The sequence below is a fragment of the Manacus candei genome, unplaced genomic scaffold (assembly GCF_025592945.1).
Source record: "Manacus candei isolate 608988 ecotype Guabito, Panama unplaced genomic scaffold, ASM2559294v1 h1tg000113l, whole genome shotgun sequence".
Taxonomy (NCBI): Eukaryota; Metazoa; Chordata; class Aves; order Passeriformes; family Pipridae; genus Manacus; species Manacus candei.
The window spans coordinates 1,762,125-1,786,909 of NW_026138161.1; the positions used below are offsets into that span (position 1 = coordinate 1,762,125).

Genomic DNA, 24,785 nt, shown 5'->3' on the forward strand with positions numbered 1-24,785 from the left:
GGAAGTACACCATCGTGGGTAGGGGAATTGGATTGTTTAAAAAACAGTTTAAACTTGAAATTCAACCTATATTCCAGTTTCTGTCAGGTCTCTTTCAGGATCCCTCCTGTAGAGCTACATTTCTATTATCTGTCACATTAACAAACCAAGACACTGCCATTTGATAGGAGGGATTCATCCCATAAGCCTGGAGCTAAAACGGTCTGTCCTTCCTGGGAGCTTCTCAAGGGAGGGCTCAAAATCCTGTCTCTCATATGAATTACATCTGACCTAAGGAAGTTCGTTTGTGGTGTCTGAGGACCACTGAATTTCAGATTTCATATATGGGCCACCCTTTTGAATGTGTTCCTGCTGTGGGCTGTCAGGCAAGAAATAAAACAGAGACATCAGAAATAATGAGAAGGCACTACTGACGGAGCCTAATGGATTTTCTTCCTTAGAAGAGCTGGAAGCACAACCTGAAAGAGACTGGTTTCCTTTCCCAGTGAGCACGGTGGGTGTGGGTACCTAAAATTAGATGTAGTCTCTATTAGTTGTAAATATTTATGCCTGTTGCCATAATACATGGCTTTTAGTCCGACGGTCTTCAGAATGAGGAAATCGTGGTAAATACATTTTGGTATTGAAAAAGGAAGAAATAATAGAATTTTAGACAGTCCTTTTCAAGGTTAGCTATGCTCACACAAACCGTTGGGTTCATCTGGTTTTTGGAAGGCTCACAGAGCTGGGGCCAAACAAATCTAAGTCAGGAAACCCTTGAAGTGAAGGAATGTGTGACATACAATGAAAGGCCAACAAGTAGATGAATAAAATAAGGGGGGAAAGCAGGTAATTTCCTTAATGCATTTCTGTGCAAAATTCTAAGATCCCAAGAAATCCTAATGAAGATATTTATGACACACATAAGATAATTTCTCAAGCAGGAAATATCAATTTTCCGCTTATATATTTGCAGGACATGCAGGGAAATGTCCATATATTAATAATTTATTAATATATCTTAATATAACTTATTAATATATCTTAATATAATTTATTAATATATCTTAATATAATTTATTAATATATCTTAATATAATTTATCATATATTAATGATTTATTTTTGTAAAAGAATTAGATGACAAAGCAACCATATGTTTGGAGATTTTTTCCCCCAAATTTCTTTCTTTTCTATATTAATTTATACAAGCAATTGGAGAAGTACCTATAGTTTCCACTTCAGCAAATTTTCCTCAAAATCATTTCACAGATGCCTTTTGCTAAGCAAAACCAACACCTCCAATGTCTCTCACCGTTTCACAGATGCAACCCCTGTTAATTACAGGGGCTCATAAATGAGCTTTATTTCTCTCCATGTTTTGTAATAGTATGTACAGAAGAAAAAGAGGTTGGTCAGCAGGGAAATACAGATACCACATCTCCAGTGCTGGGAAATCTCTCATATACCTGCTCAGAGAAAGGCAACTCCACCAAAATCCTGGTAAGGGCCAGAGTTCACCAGCAACAATAGGAGAGAACAGTAACAGGAACCAGAAAGTCCGGACAGATCAGGCAAAATAAACACCAACTTCAAAAAGTGTGCAAAGCCCAGAAGGAAACTGGACTTTGGCATTCGCCCTGTACAATGGAGCTGTTCCCAGGGTAGAAAAATATGCAGTTGGCTGGAAAAGTTTTCTCTCTTGCCTGGGCACCTCAGGCCATGGCCAGATGTGAGAGGATGAAAAACACATCTTTCTACCTCTTAATCAAAACTAGGTCAGGGGTTTTGAAGCCACCTTGTAGAGCTGGAGACCCCATTCAAATTCAATTTGAAAACGAACATTTTGGCTTCCTTGGAAAATCCTCTCCCCTCATTTTGACTCCCAAGAGGTTCAAATCCTCTCACGCAGCTTCCTGAGCTGCTGAACGTTCCCAGTTCCTCCATGGCCAACAGTCCTGCCACAGACATCAGGGTCTTCCCTGCAGGATGGCAACAAGTCCATCCCTCAGCACCCACCCTTTAGTTTATAGAATGGCTCATTTGGGTGGCCATTAAACCTTTGCCTATGGAAACACAAGTGCTAAGGAGGAGTCTCAGTATCAGAGACTCTTAGTGGCTGTAGAAGAGGATGTCAGATATATCACAATTTTTGCAATCATCCAGTTGGAGGGAAGGCCACAAATTCCCTTAGCTCAGCAAAAATCTGTGGTAACTGGGAGATGATCGCTGACATGGCGAGTGCAACGGATACACTCCAGATGTCTCTTCGACATCTGCTGGGATTTATATCTGCCCATTGACACATGGGAAACCTCAGTTCTGAAAAAAAAAAAAGAAAAAAAGAGAGATCTGTGCACTGAGTTTATAGTAAGGTAGCCAAGACTAGAACTTCTAGTGGTTTGTTTGTCATCTTGCTATTTCTAGAAATACCTCCCTCTGCCCTCTTGGACACCAGAGTATGTGTTTCCCAGACCTGTAGCTGTCTTAAAAGAAAACAGATCATCTCCTAGGAAGAAGTAAGTTTAGGGAGATCAATATGTCTGAAGGAACAGGGGTGGGAAAAACTCCAGAGAAAAATGTTTAAGAAGGAAAGAAAAAACACTCTGCGGTTTCCCATCATCCACATACCCTAAGGTAAGGAAGGAGCGTTTTCCAAGGGAGGAAACATAGTCATACATGGCAGCACAGGCTAAAGGATATGGCCCTGAGTTCAAAAGGATACAACCCAGACAATACTCTTTCACTTTGTAATTACAAAGTGAACAGTAAGCTTATGATGATGAAATTATTCATAAGATCGAATTAACTTGTCCCCAGTGTCTTCCTGTCATTACAAGAAGACATTCTTTTTCCATAACTCATCCTCAGGTTACTTTAGCACTGGCTTTCTGGATACCAATGCATCATTGACCAGGTAGATATAACCTGTCTGACTCCAGCCATCTGTTTGTTAAATAACAGAGTCTGCTCAGACACCCTAAGCTGCCTTATGAACATAGCAGCAACAATTTAGCATTTTAGCTGAAGGGAGTGAGTTTGAGCAGTTATATAGGCATGCATTTCCTGACATTTTTCTCATCCTAATTTCTCCAGAGGGTCCCAGCAGTGGTCAATCCATGTGTTTTCCAAAATATGCTCCCAAACTCAAAGTCCAAAGATCCTGCATGTAGAAAGGAATGTTGCTGTTCTGAAAGGGCAGAGATTTTTGAGAAGCCCCTTTGTTCTGAAATCCTCTTAAAACCAATCCAAAGCAGTTTCTTAGTGGTCCTCAGTGGCACGCTTTAAACAAGATTTAAATCTCATATCTTTGCCATTTGCTCACTGTTTTCCCCACTGAAATGGCACCAGCTGGCCATTATTATTTCACACACTAGAGGGTTCAAATGTTCATCAGCTCTCCAATTCTGGGAGCTCTCATTACAAAGAGCAATAGAAGTTTCTGGGCTGTTTGGTCAAAAAACACACTTCATACATAAGCACAGCATAATAATGCATATGCTGCCCAACGTTAAACAATTCACTGCATGCTATTGAATGCTTAAAAATAAAATGAACCACTGTTATTTTAGATTATCTTGATCATTAAAGCCCTGCAGGCAGCAGGCATCACAGCAGTTAATAGTAACAGAATTTAACATCAAGGAGTAGGATATATTAAGTAAACATTAAGTTCAACCCATAAACAGTCTCTAGTATAAGCACAGCAATACATGAGGGCTCACAGGTTTTATATAAAAGCAGGTTTGTGTCAATACTCACATTTTGTTTGGAGGGAAACACAGGCTTGGGAGGATCACACAGCTGCAGGGCAGGAATCACGGCCAAATCATCTGTGTCACGGACCAAAGCTTTACCCACAACCCACCCCGCCTGCCCTCTTGTGTGCTCAAGAGTTTCTTTGGCCCTTATATTTCACCTGGAAGAGTTCAAGGTTTAATCCCTGTTTCCCTTGATAAAACAGTTCCCAGTCAGCCATCACATTGTGATTTTTGTTTCGGCGTCTGTTTGTAGACACGGAATGGAATCCATCCTGCTGAAGGAAACACGCCTGTTTTTATGTTTGAGATAGGGATTTCACCCTCTGCCCAAAAGCCTTTCCAGCTGGGCAGCCAGGCTTTCTCTTTACTCCCCTTCAGGCTGTTTCTCCCGGCCTTGCTGAGTCCATTCCCACACGAGTGGACTGTGGACCACAGCAAGTTCACGTGCTTTCTGCCGTTAAGGGCCACCTTCCATATCTGCCAGCGAGACTCCATTCAGCCCCCATGCAGGTGTAAGCCTGTGTTTGCCCCCATGCATGGGAAGGAAAGTCCTTCCCCTATGTATGTTTACAGTCATCTGGGCTTAAACACTCATTAAAGATAAGTACACACTTGCGTGTTTTGCTGAAACAACCCCAGAATGAGGAAAGTCGGAATTACGCAATATGGAAAGAATACTCTCCATTTATTAAGCGTGTCTTGACAGTACATTAAAAAAAAATTCTGGAGCTTTCTTCTTGGCCAAATATTTCTCCCACTTCATACCATAGGTATGCTCCAGTTGTGCTGGGAGCAGAATGGCAATATTATGACTCACTTCATATTGTAGGCAGGAAGTACCGTATTTTGTTCCAGAAAGAAATAGATCGTAGGCATAAGATTTAAAAGGCAGCTTTATGTAAACTCCACTCTGGTATATTCTGGAGCACATTTTGAACGGTTGCACCATCCAGTCCCTCTCCAGCTACAGCCCTGGCTGTGCTTATTTTTAAATTTATAACTGTGCTGGGAATATGGCATGTCCAAATTAACTTACGGCGGTAAGTGCGGGAGTTAAATGAATTTTTTCTGTTTCTTTCCAGAGCGACTCTCATGGCAGCAATTGCTGCCACACGCTTTTGCCATCAATTCAATGTTGTGTCTGTGCTGAAGCACTCAGGCACGGATGAAATTATGCTGTTCCTGTGTCTCTTAAGGGCCTATTAAAGTGATCCAAATCTTTTGGTTTGCTAGCCTATGGGAAGTGGGAATGATCATCCTCCCGCTTTGGTTTTGCATTAATTATACATGGTTGGCCAGCCAAGACTACCAGTGGCTGAAGGTTTAGATATAAGTTTTCTTTGGTAGGGTGGAAGTGAAAAGCAATTTAATTCCTGGTGTTGAACAGATGAGGCAAATTCCCTATACTGTTTAGTACCAGCACGTTTCATTTGTAACAATCCAGCACCGTCCCCTCTGCGTAGGGTCAGGCACCAGCTGGTGCCACTGGCCCCTGCAGACTCAAACTGAAAACTTCAGGAGAGCACGTGCAATTCCTAAAAAACATGCACTCTGGTAGAAACAAACCCTGGGAAACAATACCCTGACTCACAGCCCCTCTCACTAGGACTGGAGCATTTTTAAATGCAACTGCTTTGTCTCAAACCTGAAGGTACTTAGACCATTGATGATGTTTACTCCAGAAGCGCCCTGAGCACTAACTGTGTTTTTCACTTTTGAAAAGCAAAGGCCATGTGTCAGGGCTTTGTGAGCCATACCAGCCAGCCACGCATTCTAGGGCTTGCCTGTTAAAGGATGGCATCAGTATACCTGTCTGGAACACACGGAAATCACGTAAAATGTTGGAGGTTCCTTTATATACAAGCCCAGCAGGTAAAAATTATGATTCCCTTCTGTGATTCGGATTTTATACCCACGGTTTGTGTTTAACCAGCAAAGCCTTTGACCACCCTCTGCATACCTTGGTGGCTATTTCACATCGAAGAACCCAGGGCAGATAGAGCAGCACTGGGAGCCTCCAGCCTGCCTGGCCTTGGCTTTGGGCCAGAAATCCTTCCATCCTCTGAGGCCGACTCAGCCCCTCGTAAGCCCCGAGCTTTACTGGGATCAGCTGCACCTGATGCTTTTGGTTCAGGGCTGCATTCCTCGAGGGAACCTTGAATCCCTCCAAGGATCCACTCCAAGCAGGCTTTTTTTCTTCCTCTTAGGAAGCCAACAGTGCAGGATACCGGAGACTTCCTTCAGATGATATCCATGCAGATGAAGCCTTAAAACTGTTGGTTGTGCAGGAACAGAGCCAGACAGAGGCATTTTGCTTTGGGTGGCAGCATCCTCCAGAAACCGCCTTCCCCATCAACACAGCAACCCAAAAACCTCTGGGAAAGCCCCCAACTCCCATGGCTGCCAGCTGGGGCTGTGCAGGGCACCAGAGTTATCGTGGAGAAGGACACTACAGAGTTAAAAAGACACGCTATCAGGGTGTAAACACATGTCCTGTAAGACCACATTGGAATTATTTCTCTCTATATCAAGTCAGTCTTACAAAGAATGCTCTTGAAATGGAAAATACCCAAAAGGTCACAAAAATAATGGAAGGTTTAGAAAATAATATCTAGAGGAAAAAAATTTCAGCATTGCAGACATCAAAGCCAGGGACTGTGTGGAAAAATAATACAGAGCAGCAAGGTAACAGTCCAGAGGGACTAGGGAGGAATAGAGAATAGGAAGCTCAGGGCAGAAGGGAACCTCTTTTTTTATTGGTGTTAAATGACCACCCAACAGTCCAAAATTTAGAATATAGGTTTTTTTACTAAAATTCATAGTGTAACCTGTGGGCCAGTTGTAAAACCAAATAAACTGCCTGGAGAAATTCCTGTGTCACAGTCATTGCAAGTCCAGAGCAAGACTGGGAGAGGAATGAATGTTCCTTCACGTGGCCCAACAGCGTCTTCACCTCCCAAAGCCTGTTTTTGTCCTGTTTATCTGGTAGAATAAAAATCTACAATAATATCCAAAAAAAGCCATTTTACTCTCAGCATACTGTGATGGTTGGAGACTGCACAGGCATAGTAAAACAATCTTCACAGCATCCTTCCATCCTGAATTCAGTGAAAGTCTCAAGGAGAAGGGCATGTCTGTGATATCCCATTTACTGTTGTTATAGCCTCTGGTTTTAAGTTTTAAACCTTACAACAGTGCAATAATGAGCTTTCCATTTCTTTGCTGACGTGGTTGATGCCTGCAGGTTATTGAGTTTAAAAGCCAAAACATACAGACATAGAAAATTTGCTGCAGGGTTGAAAAAATACATAACCTGTTGGAAGGGTGGGATCAAATTAGCCTTTGTTCTCCCAAATTTCACATAAACAAGCATGCTGATCTATCTCCCAGTACAAGGCAAGCAAAATCAAGAGTGCCTGTTTGAAATGGAATATTACTAGTCCACGGTGGGTGGCAGGAACATATGTGCAAGTTATAAGGCTTGAAATTTGGGACTTTACTCCATAAAATGCCCACGTGGATCAGATGAGAGATTGCCACTCATTGAATGAAATGCTGGGGACCAGGTCAGATCCTGACAGCCTGAGCCACCCAAGGCAGGATTTGCCTGTCCTGGGACTACAGTGGCATACACAGTCAGTGTGTGCATCAGAAATTGGTGTAGAGATGCTTTAGTCTTCAGCAGTATTATTTGCCAGTGAATGGTTCTCAACAATTATGCAGCAACAACTTGTAGAGACTGATGCAAAATAAAACCACAACAATGGTATAAAACAAGTAATTTCCAATTCCTGCAGTAGATAATACTTTATGATCCATGAAGTAGCTGTAATGAAAAGAAAAATAAAAAAGAGAGAGAGAAGATTAAAGTTTTTTTTCTTTTTAAATTGTGATAATTATCCATATCACTACAATAAAACCATATAATTATACATTGAGACACATATTGTGTCTTTGTAAGACTTCTAGTGTCATTTCTCAGTCATTCAAAGCAGCTGTTAGATGATGCTGGGAAACAATCCACATTGTCTGCTGTATTGCCTGCCTCCTCCCTCTCTGCTTTTGTGTTTTCTTCCTCCCTCCTCCTCCTCCTCCTCCCAGTGAATTTCAGAGCTATAAAATATCACTGACAGCCTCAAACTGTGGAAACAGGGAGCAATTCCACCAGAGTCAAGGGGGGAATCTCTTCAAACAGCAAGAGAGTCTCACAGTCAGAGAAGGGGTCAAAGCCAGCTCATGGCAAGTGACCTGGGGACTAAGTCCAGTCATGGCAGTGGGCACAGGAAAGAGCTGCTAAGTGCTGGTGAGGAGAGTGCTGTAAACCTGCAAAGTCCATCTGAAAGTCTTTCATGTGTGTGTGTGACTGCATGTGTGTTTGTAAACCCATGCCTATAAAAAACCCATTAATTTTAGAACACTAATTATTGGTGCAAATGAGTCCCCTAAGGACATTAACAAAGTACAAGGATAACCAGATCTATAGTAGAGCCTGTGGTAGACTGTTTTCCTTATTTGGGAGGAAATACAGCATACCTTTGTGAGATGTTATAAATGTGCAAAGTATTAGAGCCTGAATTACCTGTCAACACCTCTGGGATATATCTGTCATTTACCTTTTTCCTGCCATCTGCCATTTCCTATTTCCAATGGCTGGTCCTGAACTGACAATATGCAGTCAGGAGGCTTCCTGGGACCCTATTTCTACCCTATCCCTTCTCATGGATATGCCTGTAGTTATCTTCAAGCCTCACATAATTCTCTGCAGAGAACTACATTGTGTGAGCTGAGAGCTTCCTGCTAAAGGTTACTAGTCAAAGGAAGAAGGACAAAAGGTAATAATTAAATCTGAAGAGAAAGAGAAGAGAGAGAGAGAAGGACAAGTAAACTACAACAACTTCCACCCTTTCACGTAAAATTATGTGCAAACCTTCTCCTCTGTGAAAAACAATTTATACCTAAATATATATGGCCAGATGGGTATGGTAACTCAGTGCTGCTTGAGTCACAGAATCATTGGAAAAAATATTATTAAAGCAGGCCCTTCCCAAGATATGCAAGGACTGTTTTCTGATTTTGGTAGTTGTTTTAAATGATGTTATGTTTTGCTTGATAATAGAGAATCAAAAGCACAGTTTCCAGAACAGCACTGACCTCTTAGCCAAAATAATGGAAGATTTTCAAAAAACACCAGGAGAGCACAGAAAAGCTCATCACAATGCTTTTGCTGTCATCACTCACTCTGTTTTCACGGGGACAGCTGAGGGCTGTTCCACTGGAGGTGGAATTTCAATTAAGGACTTAACATTCTAGTAAGTAGAGACTGTAAGAACAAACTTGTGGAAGCAGAACAGCCATATTAACCGTATTTATGGATTTGCATTCAGGCTGTGCCTGGAAAGGACAATGCAGTCTCTTTCATTTAATATGGAGGGCTGGGTACAACGGAGCCATTCTCCTAAGTATGTTGTATACAGTGGAGGCATTGGCTGGTTTTCATGTTGTGCAGAGTTCAGCCTTGCTACTCTCAGCTGATGGCATCCCCGTTGTGTTCCAGATGCTGCACACACACATCTGTGTGCAACCAATGGTCCAGAGTCACCTCTTTCCTGAAGTGAAAATGAGTCTTCAGTTTCTGCAGAACTTAGTACTTCTGAAAGCTTCTTCCTTAAGTGTTTTGTTTTTCCTTTCCCCTCCTTACTTAGGCAATATATGTGAGATGAACAATATCTCTCTGAAGCCAGGAGAGTATCCCAAGCCAACAAGGTCAGCTGCAATCATACTTATCCGTCGTTACGTGCAGCTCGTGGGCTCACGTTCAGAGCAAGGGCAAGTTCTGCCAGGGTGATCTAAGAGTTCAAAGTAGTGCCCTAAACTTTGGCTATCACTTGTTGTTGGATCACAGCAGTCATGTGCCATTTGAGAGGTGATAGAGCCACAGAAGGGGCATCAGCCCACATCAGGCTGGTGCATAATGAGTGTGAAGCTCCCATGATTTATTAGTGGGACAGAAGTCCAAATGACCATTTTCTTCTCGTTTGGCTGATCTCTCACACCAATTTAAACCATCTGACAAGGCTCATGGTTTTTCTTTTTCACGTTCAAAGTAACATCTCTTAAGCCTTTTGGGCCAGTTATCCTAAAGAAGGATCCCCAGACCAGAGCACAGTGGAGTACAGAGAGGGTGAACACAAGAACCCACTCTGCACAGTGGGTTCTTTTAAAGGTGACAGTTAACCTTCATTCCCAGGCTGTTATTACCCTTCTGGTTGCATATGTTTTGAATTAGACTTGGTGTCAAATTCAGATTAGGAAGAGGGTCTAAAAAGCCAGTTCCTGATTTCAATACCATGAACGTGACTTTTCCATTGACTCACTGGGATCCAACCCAAAAGAGACATCAGAAATGCTGAAACATCAAAGAACAGAAAACATAACCAAAGAAATAGTGCTCAGGCATCTACACAAAAGTCACTACGGCAGGAGAAGACTTTTGAGTGGGCTGAATCACACTAAGTTTGGTAGCAAAGCTGATGGAATTTCTCTACGTTTTTAAACTTACACAGCAATAGAAAAAACTCAGCCTTTGAATGTACTTACCAGATTGTCTCACTATTTGCTGTCATGTAAGATTTTCAAGTCTCATGTTGAAGCATGACCTTGGGAAGCCTGGATGGGAGGAGATCTTTTAGGAATAGACACCTCTTGAGAGCACAGCTCCCATGTGTAGCACTGACAGACAGACAAACAGCCTCCTTGAAAGGACAAACTGCTAGGGCATTTTCTAGCAGCAGTCTTTAAGAAAGACAGAAGTGATGTGTTCTCACTTAAAATTCACTGTCACAAATTTTACAGCAACTGTGTTCACTCAGTTCTCACTACTGCTGTGAAAAAAATTCGGGTGCACACACACAACCCAGATCCTAATACCTGAAACTGAGTATTCAACTAGAATTTTAGTGCCTGCTCATTTTCATCAAAAAGATTTAAGTGAAAATCAAGATTCAGTTAAACATAATCTTGTTTTTAGGCAATTTAGTTGATTTTGCATTCTCCAGGAATCACTGCATATGCAACATGCCCATGCAAACCCCATGGATCTCTCTATTTCCATGCAGAGCTAATCTAATCCTTCACCTGAGTGGTGTCTAGTTCGTTGAAGATAAGGGATTTACCTGAACAGCTGTGGGAAAAATTCAGGCCCTCATGACTGGTAACAAAGTAAGACTTAACAGGATAGAATAATGTAAATGTTTAGGGAGAAAAACTGGAAAATCAGAAAGATTTGGGCAATGCTTCTTAAATAATAAAGTGACTTTAGAGTTTCAAAAGAGCCTGTATTTCACTTATGATGTACAGTTCCCAGTGAGAACTAGGTGGTTTTATGCTCTTCGGTCATTCATCTACCTTTCAAACCCCCTTACTAAGACCTTGTCCAGCAAAAAACTCAAGGCCAATAGCTCACTTAAAAACACGTGTGTCCTCTCCCAGCAGCCAGAGAGGCTCTGCAGGAACACACACATCTGCCCACACACATCCAACTGCAAGATTAGGGCCAAAGTTTTTATCAGTGGAACCTCACCAGGAATTTTTCTAGATCTGTTTGCACAAATGTCAGCACTGGCTTCTAAGCTTTTCCTCAGTCTGACAGCAAGTGACGTTTAAAGGGACAAAAGATCTTTTCACACACAGAGCAACACAGCCAGTCACGCAACTGTGAAGTCTGTAGCGTAACCAGACGAGTCCAGAGACACAAGCACCATATCCACTTGGATAAATGCTATCATCTCTTCAGGCTTCTGCATGGAAAGCACGTGCCTGTCAGATACACTTCCCTGTCTCTTAACTCTCCTGTCAGCACAACTGTCAAATGTTTTCAAGTCCACACGTGTAATAACCTTCCTAAGAATAATTTTAAAGTTTATGCCCATGGAAGCAGTTTGATGGTGAGGTGGATGTGGGCAGCACTCATAACCTGTGCTACAGGAGGAAGAAAAAGTCATACATCTTCCATCCAGGGCCAAAAGATGTTCTTCCTTCCTCCTGAGGCGTGGATGAAAGATATCATAGAATAATAGAATGATTTGGGTGGAAACAGAACTTAAATATCATCTCATTCCAAGTTCCTCACCATAGGCAGGGACACCTTCCACTAGACCAGATTACTCAGAGACACATTCAGCCTAGCCTTGAACACTTCCAGGGATGGGGCATCCCCCACTGCTCTGGGTTATATTGCACTAGCCACAGTCTTCAACAGAACTGATTAAAACCAGGCTTCCTTTTTTTCTCCCTATAATTTTATTCAATTCCATGTTTTCCAAAGAAACACCTAAGGCTCCTCCTTTAGACAAAAGTAATCAGTTTCAGCTTTCAAATAAAACACTCCCTTTTAGGGACTTTAAAAGAAAATTTTTTAGGAAATAGCCATTCTCTTAAAAACACACGTTAAAAAAAACCAGCATAAGACACAAAGAAATATTATATTTTTTTCAGCATTTGTCGTTGAGTTAGTTTTGGCACTTGGGGCACCTTGTTGGTCAGAGGGATGAACTTTTTGATCCCTTCCAACCCAAATCATTCTATGATTCTATGATTCCATGGTCCTATGACTTCAGAAGATACATTACTTGAAGTGGACTGCATCAGACCAAGCCATGAGCACACTGACCACCTCCCTGCTTTCCTCTCCTCATTGTACACGACGCAGCTGGGGAAGCCCCGCTGTTATTCAGAGCACTTCAACCATGAGCTGTAGGGACAAACAGCAAATCTGACTCATTGTTGATGTGCCTCCACTACCGAGTGTGCCTAATGAGATGATATTTTATGGGTATTTCCTTAGCACTGTAATATGAGCCCTACAGATCCCCGTGCTGGAAATTGGCCCACTGTTGCCTAAACGTGAATCTTGGTGCTGCAAGCCAGCACAGAGCAGCAGTGGTTGGAATAGCCTGGGGTTCTGTGGGGTGAGCACGCAGCACGTGAATAAGTGTGTCAGGGCAGAGCTTTGCTCCATGTCAGTGTGCATGGGGAGGATGTGATACGTGAGCAGAGCCCATCTCTGTTTCCATCTGCTCCCTCCAGTCCCGCTGCCGCACTGACTCAGAGGCAGGAAGTCTCTCCCCCAGTGGGGAGAGGTGTAAGCCAGGGGAGCATGAACCACCAGGGCAAGATTAACGCCAGTGATGACCCTGCAGGGAATTTGAAAGGGGGAAATGAGACACCAGCATTTGAGGAGGAACCTTCTCAGAAGGGATTTATCAGGCCTTTCCTGGTAATGTTTTGAACCGGGAATAAACCCAGTGGAAGTGTGTCCCCCTCCTCCTTTGTACCCAGATGGTAAGATCTGTCCTTTAGAGCAAGGACAGTGGTGGGATCAGGGTCAGCCACTTTCACTGGCCGAAAGAAAGATGATCTGCAAGTCACAATGCAGCAAAATTCTTAGGAAAAAAAAAATGCCACCGACTCAGGGAAACAATTGGCCTCTGGCCCTGGGCTGCCTTCACACAGGCATATCACAGCTCCTCTCTGTGCAGCTGCTTTGGATTCCCAGCAAGCACCAGCCATGGCCAGGGGCCAACAGCAAAGTTCAAGAATTAAATGATGCTTTTGACTCTTCATTGACCCATGGAGCTGGATGATTTTCTAATAACCAGATTAGAGGTGGGTTGCCTTTGTACATGAGGCAGGGAGAAAGACACCACAGTGGGAGTTTCTTGAAAACTGTGTGTAGAAACCAGGACCAGAATATCTAACCAGCCTGTCCAGACACAGAGGGGAGCAGCAGGCTCCTGCTCTTCAGGCAGAATTGCTGCATAAATCTTTAGGATGGCAAAGATATTTCAGTATCTCGGGCGAGGTGTTGTTCCTTCCTGGTGGCACAGGCAGCACCACCTTGCAGACATCTCCCTGCATGTGGACTAGAGACAGATTTAAAAACAGCCAGAAAAGACAGAAGTATGGCAAGCTGAAAGGGAAATTACTCAGGAATATACACCAAGCAGCAGTGCTTGCCATCTGAGCCTCAGCAGAGAAGTGTACCAGCTTGCATCAGACCAGAATCATCACTGACTGTGCAGTTAAATTGCCAAAAATAGCTCTGTGCACCTCAGACAGGGAGACAGCTCCATCCATCCCATTCCCATGCCAGGCTTCTGCCTCACATACCTCTGTCACAGAGCGGTGGCTCTGTTGGGTTCAGGCAGAGGGATTTCCACCACTACTGATTCACACTTCTTGTGCTGGTTTTAAAAGCGATGCCATGTGGTGCAGTTACACCAACTGGCAGGGGGAAATCCTGCAATGCAAGAAAGCTGTAATCCTGCCTGTGCTCTCTCTTCTCCATTCTCCTTCAAATCCTGGTTCTGGTTTAAAAAGGATCTCTAATCCCTACATATTTCAACAGTCACTAAGCCAGTTACAGTACATGGCTACCACTGTCTTCAATCTAATTTGTCTCCAAGGATGAAACAAGACAGGAAGTCACTCCCAGTCTTCTGTCTCCAAATGGTCACTTTCCAGGAAGATCAGGAAGTCTTTAAATCTTGATATATTTATATTCACTGAAAGAGCTGCTCTTTTACTCTGGCGTCTCTCTAAGAAGCATAGCAAACTGAAAGGGTGGTCAGGCACTGAAATAGGCTGCCCAGGGAAGTGTTGCAGTCACCATTATTAGAAGTGTTCAAAAGATATGTGGATGTGGCACATGGCACTGATAGGTTAACAGTTGGACTCAAGGATTTTAGTGGCTTTTTCCAACCTTATTTGTTCTATGATTCTGTGAAATTCAGCCCTGTCACTGTGGTATAAAAGTGTGTTCAAAGCTAGAGAAAACCCTGTTCTCCATGGATATTTTCAGTCTTATAGAATAAAGTAGATGTAGCTCCCAGATAGTACAGCTTACTTTTTTGCTATGATGATAAAAGCTTTCCAAAGAAACAACAGACAAAGTGGCTGTATACCAGAGGGGAAAGAAATGAACAGCAAGTTCAGTTTGCATGGTAGGAGAGGGCAGCAATTGCAGACCATCTATTGCAGCACAGGTTTGGTATAAGCAGGAGATCAAATTGTTAGAAACAGGAGCTATGAGCATATGGGGAAAAAAAATAAAAATAGCTGAAACCACAGTTGTTCAAACAAATGGGCTTATTGCAGCCTTGGTTACACACACACGTGCAGGTGCAGACTGATCTCTGTGCAGCCAGCATCTGTGGAAAATGCCACTTGGCAAAGGAGCACATCACACGAAAGCAAACACTGTGCGTGCACAGAGCTTGCTGCTGGCAAACTGCACTGGGAAAGGGTCCTCTGCAGTCTCCACTGCATCACACAGTCCTTGGAAGGGCTATGTAAAGTGTCCATATTCCGTCAGCACTGGGTCAGTTCAGAGGCAGGGCTGTTTCCCTGACCTGCAGAGTGGCTCCGGATGATGGAGAGCCCTGGTGGGGGGCTGCTGTGAGAGCTGGCACAGGGGCATCACTGCAGGGAGTTGGGGGGCTGTAAGGCTGAGAGCTGAGACTGGAATAAACACACCACACCAAGCAGCACTTTCCTCACCTCCTGCTCCCAGTTCCCATGTAGTCAAGATTGCACAGCTCTTTCCTTGCCTCTGCTCCCTGCTTGGTTGTGTAACATCTACAGCCAGCATGTAGACACCCTTTTATACATAGATTTTGTCCTGCTTCTTTGATGTAGGAGCTCTGGATAGCCCTGGGATCAAAGAAAAAGACAGACAGATAAAGTGCACTAGGTGAAAGCAACTGAGTTTATTCTACCTTCTGCATTTTACTTATACCCTGCCTCCTTGTGAGAAATGCTGGGTGGAACAAGAGCAGAAAAACACAGGCAGAAGGAAAATAGAAAAGGTGTTTTGCTCAGAGCACTAAAAATATTAGCAATTTAAACAAAAATTGTTGTTTTTGTTATTCTTTAGCAGTGTCTTCTGGCTTTTGGACACAGCTGTGTGGTCCACTCTTGCTTCCTGTTCCCTTCCACTTTGTTTCACCACAAGCCATAACTGAGCACACGATGTGATCACTAACTGCAATGAGTTTCCCAGTGCATCAGAGCACTACCAGGCAGCTGGGCAGACAGATTTACACATCCCAGATGTACAGGGTGCTGCCTTCACGTCATGTGGGCAGCGTCAGAGAGGGTTTAAAACCAGCAGCAACCTCCCCCTTGAATTTCTCTCCCGATGCAGCTTTCCTTATATGGATGGGTTAGAAAGCAGCCAAAGAGATATCCTTAATGATTCTGGCCTGTGTCAGCAGCAAAGACCTCCAAAGTCCAGTTTGGTGTTGATAGATGAGAACCCTGGCCCCTCTATAACCCATGCAACTCCGAGTTCCCATCCCTGGAGCTCTGCTAAACCAGTGCTCAACCCCAGAGCTTTCTCGCACCACTGGCATGAGTCAGAGGGTGCAGCACAAAACGCCTAAACCCACCCAAGAATCACAGAATCATAGAATGGTTTGGATTGGATGTGACCTTAAAGATGACCTAGTTTTGACCCCCCTGCCATGGGGGTGGCAATTTCCACTAGACCAGGTTGCTCAAAGCCCCATCCAGCCTGGCCTTGAACACTTCCAGTGATGGGCCACCCAAAACTTCTCTGGGCAGCCTGTTCCAGTGCCCTACCACCCTAAGAATATCACAGGTTGCTTTACCTGCCCTGTTTTTACCTGTTTTTATCATGAGAATATTTAAGGTCAGGTAATATGTGCTCATTCACTGCTACAGGGAAATGACCACATGCATCTGCACATGCTCAGCCACAGGCCAGTCTGGTTTACTGTCATTCCAATAACCCCTGGTTTTTCACTGGGCTTGTTTTAAAATGATGCAGACTATTTTTTTCACTCCATTTTTGTGACACCAAAGCAGGGAGTTGAGAGTTTCTCAGTCTTTTATAAATCTGTTGCTATGAGAATGCACAAAAATGCTCCAAATCCTTTTAAATGAGAGAAAAAAAATCATACAATTTGACTTTTCTCCCAGCAGAAGAGTCCATTTGAGCTAGTTCAGAGGCTTCTGAGTTAATATCTATTTCACTTAATCTGGTAGCCTGATTTCTTTGAAGATGCACTTTCTGAATGGATTTCTGTGTGCTTGTCAGACATGTTGTTTTGGCAGGGCAGAAACTGGGAGAAAACATTATCTGATGAGTTCAGCTCTGGACAAAGTCAGCACGAGACCCTGAGGTGTCTTTTAATACAAGCATCAGCACTGTTTCACTAAAAACCAATGGAAAATTACAGAATGCCTGAAAACTCAGCAACATCCCAGTCACTGCAGAGAAACAAGCCCTGCCAGGCAGCTGCAGCCGAGGTGAGCCCTTGCCCAGTTGATGTTCAGCATCAATTCCCAGCAGCAGCGATGTTTCACCACGCTAATCATGTTGTCAGGGAAATCAGTTCAAATAAAATATTGCAGGGACTCCCGCTTTCCTAAAGTACACTTGGGCAATGCACCCTGTTCCCTGCTGCCCCAGGCACCTGCCAGAGCAAAAGTGTCCACAAAATGAGCAGACATGGCACCTCACCCTATGGTTTAGTGGGTGTGGTGGTATTGGTCAAAGGATGGACTTGGAGCCTTAATAATTCTATGATTCCATGATTCTGTGACCCAGGGATGGGCAGGATGCAATGTCCAGAATCTGAGGCCACACCTTGAGTGCTGTGCCCAGTTCTGGACCCCTCAATTCAGGAAAGACACTGAGGTACTGGAGAGGGTCCAAAGAGGGGCCACAAAGCTGGGGTAGGATCTGGAGCACAAGTCCCATGAGGAGCCACAAAGCTGGGGTAGGATCTGGAGCACAAGTCCCATGAGGAGAGACTGGGGGAGCTGGGGTTATTCAGCCTGGAGAAGAGGAGACTCAGGGGAGACCTTACTGCTCTCTACAACTGCCTGAAAGGAGGGTGTAGCCAGGTGGGGAATAGTCTCTTGTCCCCGGCAACAAGTGACAGGACAAGAGGATATAGTCTTAAGCTGTGCCAGCAGAGGTTTAGGTTGGACATCAGGAGGAATTTCTTCACAGAAATAGTGATTAGGCATTAGAACAGGCTGCTCAGGGGTGTAGTGGAGTCACCGTCCCTGGAGGTGTCGAAGGAAAGGCTGGACGTGGCACTTATGGTGTTGGGCCACAGGTTGGACTCGATGATCTCAGAGGTCTTTTCCAACCTATTTGATTCCGTGATCCTGTGATCACCCAGCAGGATGTGCAGCCTGCAGCAATGGCCAAACCCAGTCACTGTGTTGAGATGAAGCCACAGACTAAGGCTCAGGCTTTTTCACTCCATCTGCCCGGCACGGCCCTGAAGAGCCACATCCCCTCTGTGCACCTTGTCTCCCTTGCCGCAAAACAGGAAATTTCCTTTCTCCACCTTCATTGTTGGCGTGCTCGCTCTGCAGGGCCAGGGTGGCCTCCCTCTGGCTGTTTGCGCCGGCCTAGTACAATGGAGTCATCATCTGAGGTGTTGCCACTGTATAAATAGAAAGGGAGAACAATGTCTCTCTTAAAAACAAGGCTCTTCATGTATCTGATCATGTAAAATATGCTGCTTAAAATCCGTTCACTGTGCTAAGCAGTAACTCAAATCAAAGGCAAAATTCACATCATACTTGGTAATCAATAGCGGGAAGTAGCTCTGGGTTTTCTACCTTGATTCATTTCTTCTTTATTTGCAATTTTCTGTGATTTTTCTTCAAAGTCCCTTCCCTCTGAAGTTAGATGTGATCCCCATTAGTGGAACTTTTATGTAGCTGAAGAAGTGTGTCAACATTTTCTAATATAGATTAAAGCTCCAGAAAAAATGGAGGAATGAACTGTAGGGTTTTTGGGAGAGCAGTGGGAAACAGAAAAAATTGTCAGGTATGATGTTTAAGATGCTTTCTCAGAATACTTAAGAGTGTATTTCAGTTAATCCCTAAGCAAATACAGCCTTAAATAAAGCTAGGTGGAAAATAAATAATTTTTCTGCCAGGTAAAAGAATAATTTGGAGAAATGCCCAGTTTCATATAGGCTAATATTTTGATTTTTTAATTGAGCTGCCTGCTGCTACCCTGTGTTTTGCTGATTATGTTCCTTTTCCACCTAAGGAAAGAAATGAAATGTTATAAAAAATAATCATTTCATCATAAATTTCTACCCTCTCCACCTATTGACCATTGCATTTTAAGATCATAACATATTAACAGCAATTTACATTAAAATATATGCTGCTTGTCTCAAAATTAGTTCACTTGTTTTTCCAGCTACATGATTGATGTTTCCCACAACTGAAAGTAACTCCTCTGAGCTCAGCAGAGCTGCCTCTGATGTTCACAAGGTGGAAGAGAAGGTGAATTAAACCTAATAAATCTTTTCAAGAGTAAATACAGTCTAAATGGAGTTACAGCTAACAGAGAGTGCAAGACATTCCTGGAAATACAGCTGAATTAGAACATTTGATTCTAAAAATTGCATTCAAGCATGGAATTATTAACAGAAAAGTTAAATTAATTAACCCTAACCTAAGAGTTAAAAGTTTAAGGAGCTTTGGTTAGAGCAGAAAGCCATCACACATTCCTGCTGCATGGAAAAGCTACGTAATTCAGAATCCATTTTCACTGTACATGGGAATTAAAGGTAAAAAATTTAAAAGTTTTCATATGAACAATGTTTCTATATATAAAAAATAGTCACTGCCACAGCAGGGAAACAGCTTTAGATAAACTGGTTCAGGTCTTTTTAACAGAGGGAACAGTTCAGATCAGGGTCAATCAATTCACACCATTTCACCTCATTTCTGCCAGTGGAAACATCTGAACTCTTCTGTTGAAAGTGATAGTTTCCCATGGAAACTTCTGATTCTGTAGAAATCACATTTTCTAGCTGAAAATTCCTCTCCAGCTCTACACAGGAATTTGGATTTATTTTTTTTTCTGTCCAAAGGAAAAATCCTCTGGCCACGGCTCAACCAGGCGCTTCAGCACCTCTTCTGTACACCCAGGACTGGGCTGCAGCCAACATGCTCTCCCAGGAGGAGGCTGCAAGACCCAGTTCTGTGCTGGAAGGGCCACCAAACTATCCCTAGTGGTAGAAATTACCTTTCTGAGGTCATGGGATATCGCATAAAGGATAAGGGTATCCAATACTCAGGTTTGCTCTCACCTCTCCCTTTCACAGGCACACACACAAACACGCAGAGGGTTAAGACCAGGCACTTCATCCATCTTCATCTGTTGCTTTTCCAACATTACAATCACTTCATTGTCTGCAGTGGCTGCCACGCTGGACAGGAAAGTGGAGGGATTCTCAGCAGGGCGTAGAGAAAACATTAACAGAATTTAAAACCATTGTGGTAGCCAGGAAAAAAAAAATAATAATTCCTACCTACAGATTTTCCTATCAGAAAGTTTAAATACCTCCAAGATTTTTGTTTAACATTTCTGCTTCTTAAGTCATACAGACTTAGAGCTGCTGCCCAAATGTTTGGTTGATCTCTGCAAGCTGCAGGGTAAATAGCAGCTGAGGTTTGGTCCTGGTGCTAAGGACAATGGGCCTGATTCTTGGAAATGCAAAGTAGAGTTTCTGCTGTGATACTCCTTGGATTCAGGAACAGGTACTTTGTTTTCAAGCCTCTCAAGCAATGCCTCGTGGGGAAACATGCATGGGAAAAGCCAGAATTAAGGTCAGACTTAAACAAGATGCAGACAAAGCATCAGAGAGGTTGATGTTGAAAGGGTCTGCAAAACATCATTTAATCTTTTCCCTGCCCAAAACACAATTCACAGTATGTAAAACTTCAGCTGTAGAAGCACTGGAGTTTGGGCAAATCTGATGCTCCTGACCTCTCACACTGACCTTAGTAGCCTTCCACTGGAGCCTGCTGGATTCAGTTCAGTGTGCCAAACGTGCCCCTGCCCCAGAGGTTCACAGCTCAGAGGACCAGATGCTATTTTAAGTCACACTACTCTAACTCATCAGATGCTATTTTAAGTTGCACTGCCCTAACTCTGGAATTATGCCCGAGGCATTGCTCTGCTCTCTGAGCCAGAGAGTGGGTCTGACTGCAGAGATCTTGCTCAAATGCTCATGGAAGCGGCTGAGACACACACAAACACACACACACACAGGGACACGTGTCCCACACATCTGTGCCCAAATTTTGCTCCCAAAACATCTCAACCCATCATTAGCTACATCTTTGCTTTAGATACCTCAGGACAGGCCTGCCCATCTCATCTGGCACTGAGTGTAAAGAGCAGTCTCTGGCTCTTTGCACAGACAGTAGCCAAGCTGTGGCTGCTTCCTGGTTTGTACTCCTGCACATCAATCATATTTCCCCTATTATCAGGTTCTTATAGAAGACACACTCCTGTCCTCTTCTGTGTATACATACACAAATATTTCTTCCTTTCTAGCTGTGGCATCCGTACTTTTTTGTTGAAGATGCTGGTAAGCAGAAAAGCCATTTTTCCCCCTGAATCACATCCAGCAGTGGTAGGATGTGCCATAGTGCACTGCCAGCTGTAGTACTGATGATGTTGCTGGGGTAACATCTCTCCCCAACCCTGACACAGCATCTAATGGAAGTCCATCTTAGTTCCACACCCTCATTCCTTGGCTGTTCCGCCACAATTACCAGTGTTGATTAATGGGGGCAATACTGAGAACCAGCTTGGCCAGCATAAACTGTCTTCCCTTGGTCACTCAGCCAGGAACTCTCCGGGAGCCCAAAAAATGAAAGTACCCCAATTTTTCAGTCTCAAAACCCTCAAAGAATTCAGTCCACTAATGTTGTAGCTGCTGAATATTAAACTGCTTCTACTGTGGTCTCTTTCTCACCAAGAACCTGGAATCTCTGTGAAGTACAGAGCACAGAGCCTTCTGCCAGTATAAGTCACTGTGATAGAGTTACTCCATCATCTGAAGATCCAGCCCACAGTGAGGGCAACTGCAGAGCAGGTGTTTAGTGCCCTTCCATCAGCATTATCTGCTCCCACTGCCACCTGACCCACACCAAGGCAGATCATCACAGGTTTTAGAAAGATATGTAGAGCAAAGAGCCAGAGCTGTCAGGCAGCACTGCCTGTCCAGAGTGCTTTCCTCTCCCTTTTAGGCAAAAAATCCACTGGCTCTGATCCTTGAGCAGGATCAGAAGCAGATCTACACTTGCAAGAAGTGTAGAGCAAAGCTGCCTTGATTCCTCCCAGCCACACAGAGAGACTCGTCCTCCCATGCTCTGGGAAACATCCTGTGTATTGCCTGGATACATTTCAGTGAAATCTGTCTTGGTTTGCCACTGATCTTCCATTTATTCTGATGCTATTTACCAAGTCTCATGCTCCCTCAATAACCAGATACCTGACATAACTTTGGAGATATTCTTTTCCCCAGCACTCAGTTGAGTTAAAGGAATGACTTTTCCCTCACACAGACAGGAGAAAGAAGCCAGAAAAATAGGCAAAAGATCAATTTATTCCCACATTTTTCTCACTTTATTTCCAGTTCTTCTCCTTGGAGTAAAATTCACACTTTTTGCTTTGCTTACCATGATCTCAGCATCACCCTTAGGACACTCCAAATACATCCTTCAGCATTAGGTTTCAGTAAGCAGTTGATAAAGAATCTTGACTGACTTTATCTGTGTTAAAAGAAACTGAAAATGCTGTAGTGTCTGATCTTTTACAGGTCAGGTCAGCTAGTTAACATACTAATAAGATTGCTTCAAATATCAGTTACTTTTAATAATCTCAGAGCTATTTACTTGGGTCATCAGGCCACCTCTTGAAAAATAGATACTCCTAAATACTGTGCTATGATGATGGAGACTTCAAAATATTTAGTAAAGTAAAAAATATGAAATATAATCTACATGTTGCCTTTTTTTTTTCTTAATAGGTTTACACTCCAGATATAGCCAAAATTTTGTTCTTTCATGCATCTCAATGCCACAGACAATCATGTGGTTTCAGAAAGGGCACTTCCCCTCCATCTGGGTTAAGAAGATATCCAGTATTCTTCATTGTTTAGGAACAATCCTAATGTTTTTAATAATATGTTCAGATTCTATCTATTTATATTGCTTAATGCTACAGTTGTTTCTCTGTTTAGCACTTGGTTGGACTTAGTGCTGTTATTTTCAGCAAAGAGTAAAAAGACCTTCAGTCAGATTATCATTAAAATGCATACATCAGAGTCTATTTGCCTGCAAATTTAGTGCATTTAGCTAAGCAGTTATTATTAGTTTCTAACTCTGGAGCAGAACTGCCTTCCGTGAGGACAGCTGATGGTGCACAGTGAGCTGAAACACTCAGGAAGCACCTCCCAGTCTGTGGCAGTGCACAGCCCTCCATTTAAGACAGAACAAAATCTAAGAAAACGCTCTCTTAGACACAATGTCAATTGTTCTTCAATTCCCCAAGCACTATAATCGTGTTCAGCTTTTCTGTCCAGCACAGCTTTACATAACCTCGAGGTCTCAAGAGCTCTCTCAGTACTTGTATTGCTGGAGAAGCCGGGCATGGTTTTCTTTTAAACAGAGACCCCGAGATTCCTTGGACTCTGCTATCAGCGAAGTTGAATTTGTTCAAGGATTGATTAGTACAGCAATAATTCACCGAGATGCAGGGGAAATCCTCCAGTGCTGATTTTACAAACAATGAGGTCGATGATTCGGATAAATGAACTTCATTCATGCTGTCTATAAATAAGTAGTGTCCCAGGCTGCGAAGAAGCTGGCTCGTCTTGTAGTGTTGTGCTTGTTCTGAAAGCTTTGGGAGTTTCCATTCTCTTTCATCCATTTCTGGACCAGATTCATTCTGCTTCATGTTCATAATCAACCTCCACTGCTTTTGTGTTCTGTGTCATGTGAGCTGGACAACGCTGAAGTCTGACTTCTCAACGTGTTTTGAAAGATTTAGAACATTTCATACGAGTTGCTTGATTAAAAATGATTGGTGAACTGGTACATCTCCTCTGTTTGCTGTCTCTTGAGTAGCAAATACCCAGCTGTGAAGAGCTGCATCGTTTTTCCTCTCAAGATGCAAAAAACTCACATACAACAAGTCATAAATCCTTCTCTAGGATGACATTGTCTAGATGAATCTGTTGCCTTTGCAAAATGAGACAATAGAGCTGTCATTTGGTGTCAGCCTGCTTCCCCAGTGAAGCTGCAACATGAGTCAGGGTTGGGCATTTTTCCACTAATTCCAGTGGAACCTTCAAACCTGTATGGACAAGGCAGAGGGGAGGGGGTGCCCCTTGCCTTATGTGAGAGATAAGAGCTCAAGGTGAAGAGCAATCCCTAGAGACAGTGGAGAGACGTCTGGAAAGGAAACATTGAAAAGTATTTAGATATCGCTTCTCTGACCTGAGACATTCTGTTGAAAAAGCTTGTCACTGCACAGACAATCCCAGACTTCTAAAAGCCCTTAATGGTGACTTCCATGCTATGGGAGCATCACAGGATCGTGGCTGTTTGCCTCCCCTTCCGTGAGATGCCATCAGTGGGTGTTTTGAGTTACAGTCTCCAGATTTTCCATACAACCAACAGAGTTAAAAAGAATGTAATAAAAAGGCCTGAAAATACAGAAGCCAAGAATTACCGGACTTTAGCCTTAAGACAGAAATAAAGTACTGCAAGGCTCATTAAATAATGGGAATAACCGACCAATGAGAGCTTTAGATGAGCCATTGAGGGATGACAGGTAGGAATAGGAAAGTCATGTTACCTCTGGCTAGATCACTAATGAAACCATTGCTAGACCCCACTGTCTGGTCACAGCAACTGCCTGACAAAGAATTCGGAAAAAAGCTACAAGAATGATACAAGAACAAGAAAATATGCCTTGTAGGAAGACACTAGATAAGCTATTTAGAGCAGAATAAATGATGCTGTGAATTCTATCTGGCTTTAAAATCATTAAATATCTGTGGCCTAAAGACAAAGCAGCAAATTCCTCACCACCTCATTAAGACCAAAAGCTTCACGGAATGAAATCGGCTGAATCCCAGCCCTGGAGGCCTCTCTGTACTCCCACCACTGAGAGCAGACTGGA

At 43.2% G+C, this 24,785-nt stretch overlaps 1 protein-coding gene and 1 long non-coding RNA gene across 3 annotated transcripts in view; one reads left to right on the top strand and one right to left on the bottom strand.

Annotated features, from left to right (window-relative positions):
- The window catches only part of RHOJ (ras homolog family member J), a 62,962-nt gene that overhangs the window by 15,090 nt on the left and 23,087 nt on the right, over window positions 1–24,785 (top strand). The gene's annotated exons all lie outside the window — the stretch shown is intronic.
- LOC127461828 (uncharacterized) lies at window positions 6,461–17,433 on the bottom strand. The gene is made up of 4 exons (XR_007900205.1): window positions 17,236–17,433; window positions 15,296–15,448; window positions 10,337–10,405; window positions 6,461–7,565 (listed from the first exon to the last, which is right to left on the bottom strand). It is a non-coding gene; the product is annotated as an uncharacterized LOC127461828 (long non-coding RNA).